We start from the raw sequence: 14,651 nt of genomic DNA on the forward strand, positions 1-14,651 counted from the left end.
TGCATGACCCAAATGTACTACACCCCCAACATCTTGAAGACTGAAAGTCCCATTCTCCAAAACATCAAAGACACCAAAATGGAACAAGATGAATGTCAACAGTCTTGAATGCAGTCTATCCACACATTATCTGTACATTTTCTAGCATGTAGTTAGATTTCGTATTCACCAGGTCTTTTGTTTGATATTTCTCCTTGTATGTTTCTTGTGCTATGTGATAATGCAATGCTTTCATAAGATGTGTCAGTGGAATCATATTGGCACAGAACTGTTATTACTAGACAAATATTGCATGAAGATGATACAAATGTATATATGACTATCAAGCTAATTGGTGAACTGTAGGATATTAATGAATGTCTTTCACATTTTAATTATCAACCAGTTATGTTGAATATGACTAGAACTTTAGATTAATATTCCATGGAACAGTGGAAGTAGGTACTTTTTAACAAACAACATATAGTAAATCTGAAATAATATACACAGTTACCATCTCAACTCTTGGTATCTTAAAGCTCAGAAGAACTATAAAGTTTAATTTCAAATCAACGAGTAGGAAATACAGAGAGAAGTAGCATGTGTATCATATAGAGTATCAACTGTTATTTTCCAAAGTCACCACTATAGCTAACAAATTCTTCTCTTGTTTTCAGATGTTGGTGTGCTTACTGTGCAGATTAAGTTGAGCTCAGCTACCAGGCAGATATTAGGTGCCTCAGTTTCTCTCCCCTGTCCTATTCCTTTCTCCCTTGGTCTACTGTTACCCTACATGGTAGTAGTGTGAGGTTGGTCGTGGATTTGATGAAAGGTGGAAATTGTCATCACTTCTGTTAGATCACAAATTTGATGGAGCTTGACAGACCCCCATCCACTGAATATGAAGTGTTCCTACTAAAAGAGCAATAGTGAACCTATGCTAGAGAAACAGCGCTAATAATTACAAATCACAAGAAAATATAGAAAGAATTCCTTAGTAATACAGTACATCTGAAACAGTAACCAGTACTTCTCATTGTAATTTAATATGGAGGTTATCCTAGGTTATTGGTTAACTATAATAAGGTCCTCCGACAGGCTGTTGCATTATAGGTCCAGTCAGCAACTGTATAATCATGGGACTTTGAGCTCTTCAAAATCCTTCATGTATAAAGTAGTTTCTCTGGGGAATGACCAGTGCCCACAGAACGGAAATGCAGCACCTGCACAGTCAGTGTGTCTCTACTAAGATCATGTGTGGTGCATCTTCCCTCAATGTGTCAAAAGGACTAAAGGTATGGGGAAGAGCAGACAAGCACGAAGAAATTCATGGGGCCAATAGATGGAAAAATGTATCTATCCCTAGGCAAATGAGTCTGAGAACCTGTAACAGAGCCTCCATAGCTGGGAAGTTTCTGGAATAACAATGGGCTTTGGAGACCCGGATCATTCTGAGGAAATGGCTTAAGTTAAGGGTGAAATATTTCCATGTGAGACTATGGTGGATTGATGTACAGAGGCTTGTACACTGGGACTACTAGGCTGAAAGTGGTCAAGGGAAATAACTTTTGGGTTTCTTTAGGCAGCTGTAATATTTAAATCGAGATATGTTGATCGAAATTTGCCTGACGATTTTCTTTGTTGCATTGGCATTTTGCTTGCCATTAAGGTTTGCTCAGAGCTGTCCCATTTTGCATCTTTGTTATTTTATTCTTCTTCTGTTCCCTTCATTATGTGAATACTAGCCTGTTCATTGACTTTGATTGTTGGACCTTGTTTTAGCTTTGTAACTTCCATTGCGCATTTTTGTATTGCCTTCACTTGGCAGAACTGCCTTGATCCATTTTTTCCAGATTCATTTCATGTTAGCTACTCAGCAGTCTGCTAATTTAAAGCTGATAATTAAAACCTCTTGTGGTAAATATTGCTGCAGACTCATGAATGTCTACAACCAGTGCTAAAGATATTTGTGCTCCATTTATGCAAAGTGAGTGCTTAACCTTTTTGAAGAATACCCACCGATAGTCATGGTATAGTGCCTGAGACAGTTGTGATGAAGAATATATGCCCTGCCAGCTGTCTCTACTTTCTTTCCTTCCCATACCTCCTTCCTCCAGTATTTTGATCTACTTTGTGTATTTACCTTTGTACCAGCAGAGCCAGACATACAGACAAAGTAACTTTATTCGGTCTCACTTGGATTCATAAAAGTACACAGAACATTATTTCAAACATTAATCATGATATATATGACAAATACTCTTAAAATCTGAAAACAGTGAAAAATTTAAAAAACTACTATAAAAGATGTACAAAAGGGCAAGAAATATATTTGTTTTATTACTTCTAGATCCAATATATGCAATACAATATCCATACGAAAGAATCAACGCATCCAAAAAATATTTTTCAGCTCTATTCGTACATTTTACCTCTAATAAAATGGCGGCTATGAAAAATAAAAAACATCCAAGTCACTTCCAACAATACCTTTGATCTAATCATACAAAATAACATCCCTAAACCATTAATCTAACACAATCAGAACACTATAGAACATATCTCCATTTAATTCTCTTAAAGTGCATTTTGCGTGAGGTTGAACTATAACACAAATGTGAAAATCAATCTGCCTTAAAAATTCATGGGGCCATACCATAGACTTTCCTTTGATTTTTGGATGCAATAATGAAACTCACAACCTCAAAACATATTCTGGAGATGCAGCAGATTGCAGATATCTCAGACCATTTTTATGTGATGGGGGTTGCAAGTATTTAAGAACTGGGCAAAGGAAGCGAGTCCGATAAACAGAATATAATTTACAAAAAAGCATAAAGTGCAATGTAGATTTAATAGAGATGTTATGACATGGACAACAAGAATGTATGGATATTCTAGTCCCTGCTACTAAAAAATCCTCAAGATGATCAAAATGGGGCCTGTAGGCCAAGGTCATAAAAAACTATTTTGACTTATGCTAGCCAAGGGATTGCTTGCCATTTGGCCAATTTTGCTAACACTAACTGAGAAAATACTGCATTCGGTGCAGCCCAAATTTTAATCCATAGTAACAGGGGAGCTAGGCCTATAAGGTCCTCAATATAATTTACCCCTAATTCGAGATGAAGGATCAGACTCGCTGTACTTTGAGGTAGTGCCAATAGGCGAGTTAAAAATCTATTCTCTGCGACTTGTATTTGCCCCCGTGGGGAGCTACCCAATACACCAGCACTGTAAACCCCAAGTGAAATGCATTTTCTTCTATATAAATGTATCAATTCCATAATGGGTTTACCACCTAGCTACTTTGCAAATCTAAATACCGTGTCCGATGCTGCTCCTAATTTGAGTGCTCTTCGTGCAATCAATCTCTCCAGAGTCCCACGTGTATCAAACAAAATATCCAAGTAGCTAAATAAAGGCACTTTGTCAACTGGGTCCCCCATATATAGAAATTCTTGGTTTTGATGGTTTTGGGGCCAGAGGTCATTACAAATGATTTTTGAAGGTTTACCTTAAGCTTACGTGTAGACAAAGTCGTAGAATCCATCCAGCAAATGTTGGAGGCCATTTGCTGTTACTACCAGTGGGACTGAGTCATTTGCCGAGAGAAGGACCGGGACAGTCCAAGAGCCTAGTCGTGGAATATCCAAACTATAGGATTCTAAAAAGGTACCAAGTGAGTTAATATACAATAGGAATAAAAAAGGTGCAAGGATACACCCTTGTCTCACACCTCTGGTCACCCTAATAGGACTTGTGCAATCCCCTAGCAATGTGTGAAGCAATGTGTAAAGCACCTTTACGGCTGTATCTGTGTGTAATCTTTGCACCAAGTCTACCAGAGCGTGATCAATTCCAGCTTGATCCATTATATCCCAGAGAATTGACCAATCCACTAGGTCAGAGGCACAGGAGAGGTCCATAAAAGCCATATGAAGTACACCTCTCTTAGCTTTGACATACTTCACCCATGTAAGGGTTAGATTTAGGGCCTCCTCTACTGTCCCTACACTGGGTCTAAAGCCATACTGCATAGGTGAAAAAAAGGCTGAGTCCTCTGCCCAAGTTTCCAGTTTATCTAGAATTACCCGACCAAGAATCTTTACTGTAGAATCTAGCAAGGAGATTGGACGATAGCATGTGGGGAGACTTTGATCTCCTTTTTTTAAAATCGGAACAATAATTGCCTCTTTCCATGAGACCCTAAAATTGCCTTTAACAGCGGCTCTGAGGATTTTAGTCACTAGAAGGGCCCATAAATAAAGATTGTGTTTATAGAAGTCGATTGGAATCCCATCTGGGCCTGGAGCCTTGGTGTTTGCTTTATTTTGAATTGCATTAATTACAGAGGGTAAATTAATAAGATCAGCTAACCAGCAGAGCCATTTGTTGATGAGTGTGGTGGATTGTCATCATATTCTGCCTGAAAAAAGGCAAACACTTGGGCATCCTGACAGGAATGGAGAAACATTATGAAGAGATCCAATGTTGCCTGATGGACAATTTCAGGTCACAGACATTGAATTTAGGACAACATGCCTTCTTGGATATTGCATTCATTGATGTGAAAGGAAGCAAAATGCAACAGTTGTTTTTCTGCCTTAGCCTCAATGTAACAAACCAGGGAGTTCAATGTGTTCAGTTTCACTTCTACTTGCCTATTATAGTATTGTTGATGTGAGCAAGGCCATTCTTCTGAAAACTCTGTGCTCTTCAAAGTTTTGAAACTATTTGCCAACTCTTTTCTACTGAAAAAGCGGATCTTTACAAAGTGAATTCACATTTCATTTCAGGTTGCTAAAATTTGTCATGATCACTTTTAGGAAGATTTGCAACAGTGGCCTTCTCTCACTGAGAATGGCTGGAAAAGCCACCAACAAGAAGTGGACTGTGGAACAAAATCTTGTGCAGCGTCTGAACACATTATAAACATGTATGAGTAAGGGCTGAAGAAGTTCGAAGCAGAAAGTTGTATTCTCCCTATTTTCGCTAATCATCTTATTGATCTAAAAACATTCTTTGCTCATTGAAGGAATATGGGGCCATTCCTCCAGATCTTCTTGCTATTGTAGCCCTGAAAAGGTCTAACAATTTCTGGATAGAGGACCCTAAACATGTGTTGTTATCTACTGGGGCCAACATTACCTTTCCTAATACAAGGAAGGGCTCAATCCTGGTTCCTGTTAATACTGAAATTATTACTTTCCGACAAAGCTCAGTCCGCTATGTAAGTTGCTTGTAAAGGCTCTGCAGCTCCAACATTTGCCTTATGGAGATGGGGCAATCCCAAGAGCACAAACAGTTTAAAAAAAATTCTGTTCCACTCTGTGCAATGCCTTGCAAGCACATAGTGCAACTAATAAGGAAAGCATTGCTGTATATTGCTGTTCTATTGAACCAGAAAAAACAACTCAGTTGATTGGGCAATGCTTTAGGACAAACTGAGCCAATGGAATATACTTCCCTGATAACCTGGGTAAAAAAGTATTATTTTTATAACAAGGGACAGTACAAACTGGTTCATAGTAAGACTGACCAAATGTTTATCATCAACCCCCAACAAGAATTAGGGCTATTTGCTCGCTAGACTATTATTTCATGTATTTATCACTGATCTCAAATCTATATTCCTTTTTTAATATAATATATATTTTCAAATCAAGGAAATACTCAATCTACTAGTATGGATATCTTTATCAAAGATGGTAAGTACAGTTAAATTTGTATCAGTTATTGACTCACTGACAACCTTTGATTGGATAATGCCTATAAAATAATGAAATTACTTTGAGTAATCATAACTTATAGATAAAAAATACTTGCAGTAACAAGAAAGCAATTTCCCGTTCTCACATTCAAAAGCCTAGGAGATGGTCAATAACTATATATGAATGAGGTTTATGACTGGTTGGATAGAATATTTTTAATAAGAAAATACCCTTTCAGATATATTGTTATAATAAAAGTATAATGAAACATGAAAGGGAAGTATATAGTTCTTAGTCTAGTTTTTAATATTGTTGCAAACATGTATTTACTAAAACATTCCTGCATATAATGTTTTTATATTTAAGTTAAATTTTTGTGATGTTTATTGTCATTTTAAAAGTTATTTATTCAAAATGCTTCAAATGAAAATATATGTTTAATTAAGTATTTAGTAGTATGACGTTGGGTTTGTAGGTGAAAAAGATAGGAAGTTTTAAAGTATATTTGTGTATTTTTTTGTATTTCAGCTGTATTTAAAAAAAAAAAAAAAAATCTATATTTTTGAACTTTTACAAATCTACATGTAAATGTTAAGATTGCTTTTGTTGTTTTTAATAATGTGATAGAAATTGGGTTTAAAGGGCCAGATGCAGGAAACACTTTGCGAGTCGCAAACGGCAAAATCTGCCGTTTGCGACTCGTAAATGCGTGTTTCCAATGGAGAAATGCAATCTGCGAGTCGGGACCGACTTGCAAAATGCATTTCAGAATCGCAAATAGGAAGGGGTGTTCCCTTCCTATTTGCGATTCCTAGTGGTATACATTACCATTTGCGACCGCATATGCGGTCGCAAATGGTGTTGCAGTTACCATCCACTTCAAGTGGATGGTAACCCACTCGCAAATTGGAAGGGGTCCCCATGGGACCCCTTCCTCTTTGTGAATGGACCCCAAATTATTTTTTCAGGGCAGGTAGTGGTCCAAGGGAACTTGGACCACTAGGAAAAATCCGAAACTAAAGGTTTCGGATTTTTTTTAAAGTGCAGCTCGTTTTTCTTTAAGGAAAACGGGCTACATTTAAAAAAAAAAACTGTTTTATTTAAAAGCAGTCACGAACATGGAGATCTGCTGACTACAGCAGGCCTCCATGTTTGCGAGTGCCTATAGTCGGTATGGGGCCGCAATTTGCGACCCACCTCATTAATATTAATGAGGTGGGTCTCTGCGACCCCATACCGACTCGCAGACGGTGTCTGAGACACCGTTCTGCATTGCAAATTGCGACTTGCAATTTGCGAGTCGGATGGACTCTCAAATTGCAAGTCGCAATTTGCAATTTTCCTACATCTGGCCCTTAGTCAACTAGGGTGTTAGTCAATCAGCAACTACAATCCTAGTCAGGTTATGTATCAGGAAGCCCTAAAGCAACCTGTGCTCATCCTATGGTAGCTTGGCACAGAGCAGTCAGGCTTAAATTAAATACAATGGGTCTCCATACGGGTCTGGGGGACTCAGGACTGCCATGTTGGCAGTGGCGGTTGTACCGCCAACAGGATGATGGAGAGGACCACCAAATTATGACCATGGCAGTATTCCTAACAGAATATAACCAAAGCACCACCCACACTGCTATTGTAGTCAGACTGAAACAGACGCCGGAAAGATACCTTGTTTCTGATGGACAGATTATGAGGCAGCACCCCACCAAGATTTCCACCATGGTTGCACCACCACAGAAACCCAGGCGGAAACAGACTGCATAAAAGGAGACCCTTACCTTCAGCAAGCCATAGTCGTCCGGAGCCGCCATGGACCAGAACTTGATGCCACCCTGCTCCTCCTGCTTGTACAAAGACTATGGAATATTCGCCAACCACAACAACAGCAACCATTGAGTACACACACTCACCTGTTACTGTTGTATATTGTCAATGTATGCACACACAATATATATCATCGGGAAGGGGATGCTAGGGTCACAAGCACATGCTACTACATACTGACATGCACACTCACATACACCCACACCCACCCACAAATACACAGTACACACACTACGGCCCACACGCACACACATTAAAAACACACACTTGCGCATGGAACCACAGCAGAGGCCCAGTCACCCACAATAACAGACAGTACCACAACACATCACAGCAACACCACAAGCACATCATCGTCAGTATGTTGACAAGCAATCACAATATACTTTATCCAGGGACACATCACACATACAATGCAACCTACAACCAACATGCAACAAACAAACACAAACACACAAACACACAACCATACAACTTACCACTTGACATACAATTCACACATAGCCAACATATCTATCATACCATGCACTAAACGCACACACTCACACTGTTAAAACACACCAAGCCACACAACACAGCAACAAACACATGTCAACACAAACACCACTCAATATCATGACAACAAAATGTTTCAAACAGACACAAGCCCATCACACAACACACACCCTATCACTGTGGTACAAAAGCACAGCACACAACCTCACATACTGCCCAAACAATACAGGTAGCACAAGCACCACACACACACAAATGCAGATACACAACCAACATCAGCCAGGAACAACTCCATACTAGGAAAACAAATGCATGACAAAGATGTAACCACTAAACCAACAACAGGTTGGTTTTAAATATATTAAGAAAGATCTAAATTGTGAAACTCATAGGCCATAGGCCAGTCCAGATACACAAATCTGTATGCATACATATGTGTGTCCCGCACTTGACTCCTGACTGCCATGTAAACTCCACAGGTAGATGCATCAAGGTGGCCAGCAGGCACCTAAGGGGTTATCTGGGGGAGGGGTTTTGTAGGGGTGTTAGGCATAGTCGAGGGTTGACTTTTTTTGGAAGGGATAGACTTCTTGGCAGGGGGAAGGGCATAGGCACTTGCAAGGGGGGAGGCCTTGGAGGTGGAAGGGGCAACATGGGGAGGGACACAGAATGTTTAAGGGTCACATTGTGGTAAGGAGTAGGGAAAAGGGCAAACTCTGAAAGGAGGCTTTTTTGACACACGGAGATTGTCATAACAAAGGGGTTTGGGTCTGGAGGGAGAGGGAGTGGTTGTACGAGGTCCTGGTGTCAATGTCTTGCGTGCATGGTTGTGCGAGGTATGCTTGTGTGTGCTGGGTGTCTGCTGGGTGGGTGAGTGAGGGATGTGGGGTGGAGATTCTGAGGGATGCTGTGGTGGGTGGGTGACTGTTAAGGTGGTGACTGCAGGTATGGTTGATGTGCTGCATGTAGGAGTGTCAGTGGTTGTGGTGTCTGCAGGTGTGGTGACAGGGATGAATTTCTGAGAGTCTGCTGTGGTGCTGCCTATGTGTGGGATAGGTGTAGTGGCTGGATCTGTGATGTGGTGTTGGTGTGCTATCTGGAGGTGTGTCAGGTGTCCTCTCTGTGATACTAGGGGTGGTGGGGGTGTCAAGGAAGGTTGTAACTGTTGCTGTGTGTATATCTGAATGTTGCCTGTGTGCATGATAGTGGTGTGTCTTGTGGTGCTTATGTTTGTCTGAGCTAGCCTTGGATGTTGAGGCGGACGCATGTGTGTCTGTCTATGTGCTTTGGCTGGGTCTGGGAAGAGGGGTTTGGGATTGGGAAGAGGAAGGTGGAGGGTACACGGTAGATAAAGGGTGACTGGCTGCCATTAGTGTGGAGGCCAGAGCCTGAAAGGATCTCTGTAGGCCAGCCAGTGCGTGAATGCCCTCCAGGAATGCATTACTCTGTTGGATTTGAGTTGCCAGTCACTGGATGGGATTCACAATGGTTGACTGACTCACAGAGAGGGACCTCAGGAGGTCAATAGCCTCCTCACTGAGGGCAGCAGGGCTAACAAGGGCTGGGACAGAGGGGCCTGTGGCAAAAGAGAAATGCACCCTTTTGGGTGAGCGGGCACGGCCAACTAGGTGGGGAGCTACAGGGAGGGCAGTGATAGAAAGAGGGGTGGCGGACAGAGATGGTGCTGGAGTGGACCCAGATGGGTGCCCATTGGAGGAGGATTCTGAAGATGATGACGTGTATCTTGTCTCCCCTGTGGCACTCCGATTGCCCTCCGGGCCACTGGGTCCCTCGGTGTCTGTGGTATCGTGACCTGAGGTCCTGTGGCCAGCAGCTTCCCCACTCAGCTGTGCCCCAGCTCCTTCGCCTGCCGTTGCTAATGCTGGAAAACAGAAAGTGAGGTAGAGTCATCATAATCTTTTCAGTCACTACCATCACACTGTACACATCAATCACATAACAACCACTTCTACCAAACCCCAGGTAGAACCAGGTTAGTGCCAGCATGATGTCACAACTAAATATCATCTACACAACAATGTCACACACCAGCTAAGCCACCTATCGCACACCTACTATACCATCATATCAGTAGAGCTATCACAATAACCATTTATGACATCCTGACTTGCCAACATGAATCTGAGTCCATATTCAAAGCAACATAGTCAACCAACAACCAAGCAATGGGGAATAGAGGTAACATTCATTTCAACATATCACATACACAAAATCCACACATACCTACATTTTTAGCTGATGTAATATACCAGAAGAAGAACCTCATCATATGCCAAACACAAGACAGCATGTTGCATACAAGACAAAACCATTTCATGTCACAGAGTCCACAACCTTCATAACTAACACTAACCTTGACTTTCTATGCTTATTTTATCTAATAGATTATATGTCATTAATGGTTCAGTTCACTAACCACCATTTTTCACATTGATGTAGTTGCTAAATTAATGAGTGACACACAAAAATGGATAACTGTGGTAAATTAATTATTGTGTGAGCACCGGGGAGCACACTCACACAATTTATTTGCTTATGTTATTCAGTTTGGATATTATATGGAAATTAATTTTTGTCAATTGCAGTCCTGATGAAGTAAAAGCGAGGATTGGTCGCATGACGAAACACGTGTTGGGTGGGCTGATTTAGATGACACTCAAGAAAAGATGCAATAAATACAAGAAAATGTGTTACTTATGAAACTACGGATAGGAACTTTATTCTGTACACAAGTGCCTTGGACATTTTTGCTTAAGCTTTTCCTTTTGGAATCTTGGGGGAGTGGGGTGTTTTTCTTCCCTTCCAGCAGCACTGTGAGAATTTTTTGATGTCATAGGATACTTGGGTGTGTCATTAGTGAGCACCATTCCTTATTTTAAAACACTCATTTTGTTTGTCTACTTTGTTAATAGGAGGGCACCTCCAGACACCATATTAGGTTAAAAAGTATGGATCGTTCAAAAATAGCAGAAGCATTATTTGGTAGTCTTGAGGGAGGTGGTGGAGTGATCACTAGTAACAGGGTTATAACATATAAACCTAAAGAGGGCCTAAAAGACAAAATTTATATGACTAGAGAGACTGAAGAAACAGGAAATATCAAAACAGTGGGATGGAGCAATGCTGCAACAATATATCAAACTTAACAGGATACCGAAGGGACTTAGGTCTCAGATTTTCCCTACTTTTGACAACTTGGATGCAGATCACTTGGCCCACTGGGAAAAGAAACTGATTATGAGCTCTATGAGACTGATAGAGATCTTGATTGAAAATGCAGATAGAAAAGAATCTGCTTTGCAAACAGAGATCTTAGTTCTTGAGAATGAAATAAACCCCATCGCTGCCAGGCCTTTTCCCCCTCCTGTGCCGAGCCTTTTTTTGGCTATTTGGGGCAGTTCACGCTTAGGCCCTCATAACTTTTTGTTCAGATAAGCTACCCACGCCAAATTTGCATCATTTTTTTCCAACATCCTGGGGATTCTAGAGGTACCCAGACTTTGTGGAGTCCCCAGAAGGAGGCCAAGAAATTAGCAAAAATACAGTGACAATTTTTATTTTATTTTTTAAATGGGAAAAAGGGGCTGCAGAAGAAGGCTTGTGGTTTTTTCCCTGAAAATGGCATCAACAAAGGGTTTGCAGTGCTAAAATCACCAGCTTCCCAGCTTCCAGGAACAGGCAGACTTGAATCAGAAAACCCAATTTTTCAACACAATTTTGGCATTTTACTGGGACATACCACATTTTTATGATTTTTTTGTGCTTTCAGCCTCCTTCCAGTCAGTGACAGAAATGGGCATGAAACCAATGCTGGATCCCGGAAACCACAACATTTCTGAAAAGTAGACAAAATTCTGAATTCAGCAAGGGGTACTTTGTGTAGATCCTACAAGAGTTTCCTACAGAAAATAACATCTGAAAAAGAAAAATATTGAAATTGAGGTAAAAAAACACACATTTTCCTCTACGTTTTACTCTGTAACTTTTTCCTGCAATGTCAGATTTTCGAAAGCAATATACCGTTACGTCTGCTGGACTCCTCTGGTTGCGGGGATATATAGGGCTTGTAGTTTCATCAAGAACCCTAGGTATCCAGAGCCAATAAATGAGCTGCACCCTGCAATGCGGTTTCATTCTATACCGGGTATTCAGCAATTTATTTGCTGAAATATAAAGAGTGAAAAATAGCTATCAAGAAAACCTTTATATTTCCAAAAAGGGCACAAGATAAGGTGTTGGGGAGCAGTGGTTATTTGCACATCTCTGAATTCCGGGGTGACCATACTAGCATGTGAATTACAGGGCATTTCTCAAATAGATGTCTTTTTTACACACTCTTTTATATTTGGAAGGAAAAAATGTAGAGAAAGACAAGGGGCAATAACACTTGTTCTGCTAATCTATGTTCTCTTAAGTCTCCCGATAAAAATGATACCTCACTTGTGTGGGTAGGCCTAGCGACCACGACAGGAAGCGTCCCAAAACGCAACGTGGACACATCACATTTTATGAAAGAAAACAGAGGTGTTTTTTGCAAAGTGCCTACCTGTAGGTTTTGGCATCTAGCTCAGCCGGCACCTAGGGAAACCTACCAAACCTGTGCATTTTTTAAAACTAGAGACCTAGGGGAATCCAAGATGGGGTGACTTGTGGGGCTCTGACCAGGTTCTGTTACCCAGAATCCTTTGCAAACCTCAAAATTTGGCTAAAAAAACACGTTTTCCTCACATTTCAGTGACAGAAAGTTCTGGAATCTGAGAGGAGCCACAAATTTCCTTCCACCCAGCGTTCCCCCAAGTCTCCCGATAAAAATGATACCTCACTTGTGTGGGTAGGCCTAGCGCCCGTGACAGGAAATGCCCCAAAACACAACGTGGACACATCACATTTTTTTAAAGAAAACAGAGGTGTTTTTTGCAAAGTGCCTACCTGTAGCTTTTGGCCTCTAGCTCAGCCGGCACCTATGGAAACCTACCAAACCTGTGCATTTATGAAAACTATAGACCTAGAGGAATCCAAAATGGGTGATTTGTGGGGCTCTGACCAGGTTCTGTTACCCAGAATCCTTTGCAAACCTCAAAATTTGGCTAGAAAAACACATTTTCCTCACATTTCGGTGACAGAAAGTTCTGGAATCTGAGAGGAGCCACAAATTTCCTTCCAATCAGCATTCCCCCAAGTCTCCCGATAAAAATGATACCTCACTTGTGTGGGTAGGCCTAGTGCCTGCGACAGGAAATGGCCCAAAACACAACGTGGACACATCACATTTTTTCATAGAAAACAGTGCCTACCTGTGGATTTTGGCCTCTAGCTCAGCTGGCCCCAGGGGGGACAGAAATGGCCTAAAATAAATTTGTCCCCCCCCCCCCAAACCCACCTGGGGCAGAAATGGTCTAAATACAATTTGCCCCCCAGGGGAGCGACCCTTACCTAATGAGTCACTCCCCATCTCTAAAAAAAAAAAAAAACCCTCCAAAAAATAATTTGCCCTGGCGCCTAGAGGTTTCTGCCCCCCGGGGGCAGATCAGCCTAATAACAATAGGCCGATCTGCCCCCGGGTGGGGCAGAAATGGCCTAAAATTAATTTGTCCCCCCATCCCGCCAGGGAGCGACCCTTGCCTACAAGGTCGCTCCCCTTGCGTGATGACGCAAAAAAAAAAGATCCCTGGTGCCTAGTGGTTTCTGCCCCCCTTGGGTGCAGATTGACCTAAAATCAAAACGGGCAGAAATGGCCTAAATACAATACTCCCCCCAGGGGAGCGCACCTTGCCTAATTGGTCGCTCCCGATCTTTAAAAAAACAAAAACAAAAAAAAAACACAAAAAAAAATTTGCCCTGATGCCTAGTGGTTTCTGCCCCCATTGGGGGCAGATTGACCTAAAATCGGCCGATCTGCCCCCTAAGTGGGCAGAAATGGCCTAAATACAATTTGCCCCTCAAGGGGAGCGACCCTTGCCTAAGGGGTCGCTCCCCTTACGTGAAAAACAAAAACTAAACAAAAAAAAAAGAAGAAAAAAAAATGTATCCCTGGTGCCTAGAGGTTTCTGCCCCCCCTGGGGGCAGATCGGCCTAATAATAGGCCGATCTGCCCCCAGGTGGGGCAGAAAAGGCCTTTAAAAAAATGGACCCCCTGGGAGCGACCCTTGCCCAAGGGGGGGTCGCTCCCTCCTGCCAGTTTCATTTATAAAAAAGACATCCCTGGTGTCTAGTGGGCGTTTTGACAGCCGGATTGCTTTATAATCCGGCTGCCAAAATGCAGAGATTGACTTCATAGGGAAGGAAATACATTTCCTTCCCTTTGAAGCCTCTCTGCCTCCTCCCCGCAAAGCATTTCTCTTCCGATGCATTGTGATTGTCAGCGCGCGTCACAGGGGGTTGGAGGGGGTCGGGGGTGGAAGGGGAAGGGCTTCCCCTTCAATCCCTGACTTGGGGAGGTGGGGGGGAACCCCACAGAGGGAGTGCTAGCGCTCCCTCTGGGCTGGGTGCCCAGGACGTAATGGTTACGTCCTGGGCACAGCAGCACTTTGCCGCAGGACGTAACCATTACGTCCACGGCACAGAACCGGTTAAGGAACTAAATTTAGTGGAAGCAACAACTAAGAACTATGCAATATG

The sequence above is a fragment of the Pleurodeles waltl genome, chromosome 4_1, assembly GCF_031143425.1.
Source record: "Pleurodeles waltl isolate 20211129_DDA chromosome 4_1, aPleWal1.hap1.20221129, whole genome shotgun sequence".
Classification (NCBI taxonomy): domain Eukaryota; kingdom Metazoa; phylum Chordata; class Amphibia; order Caudata; family Salamandridae; genus Pleurodeles; species Pleurodeles waltl.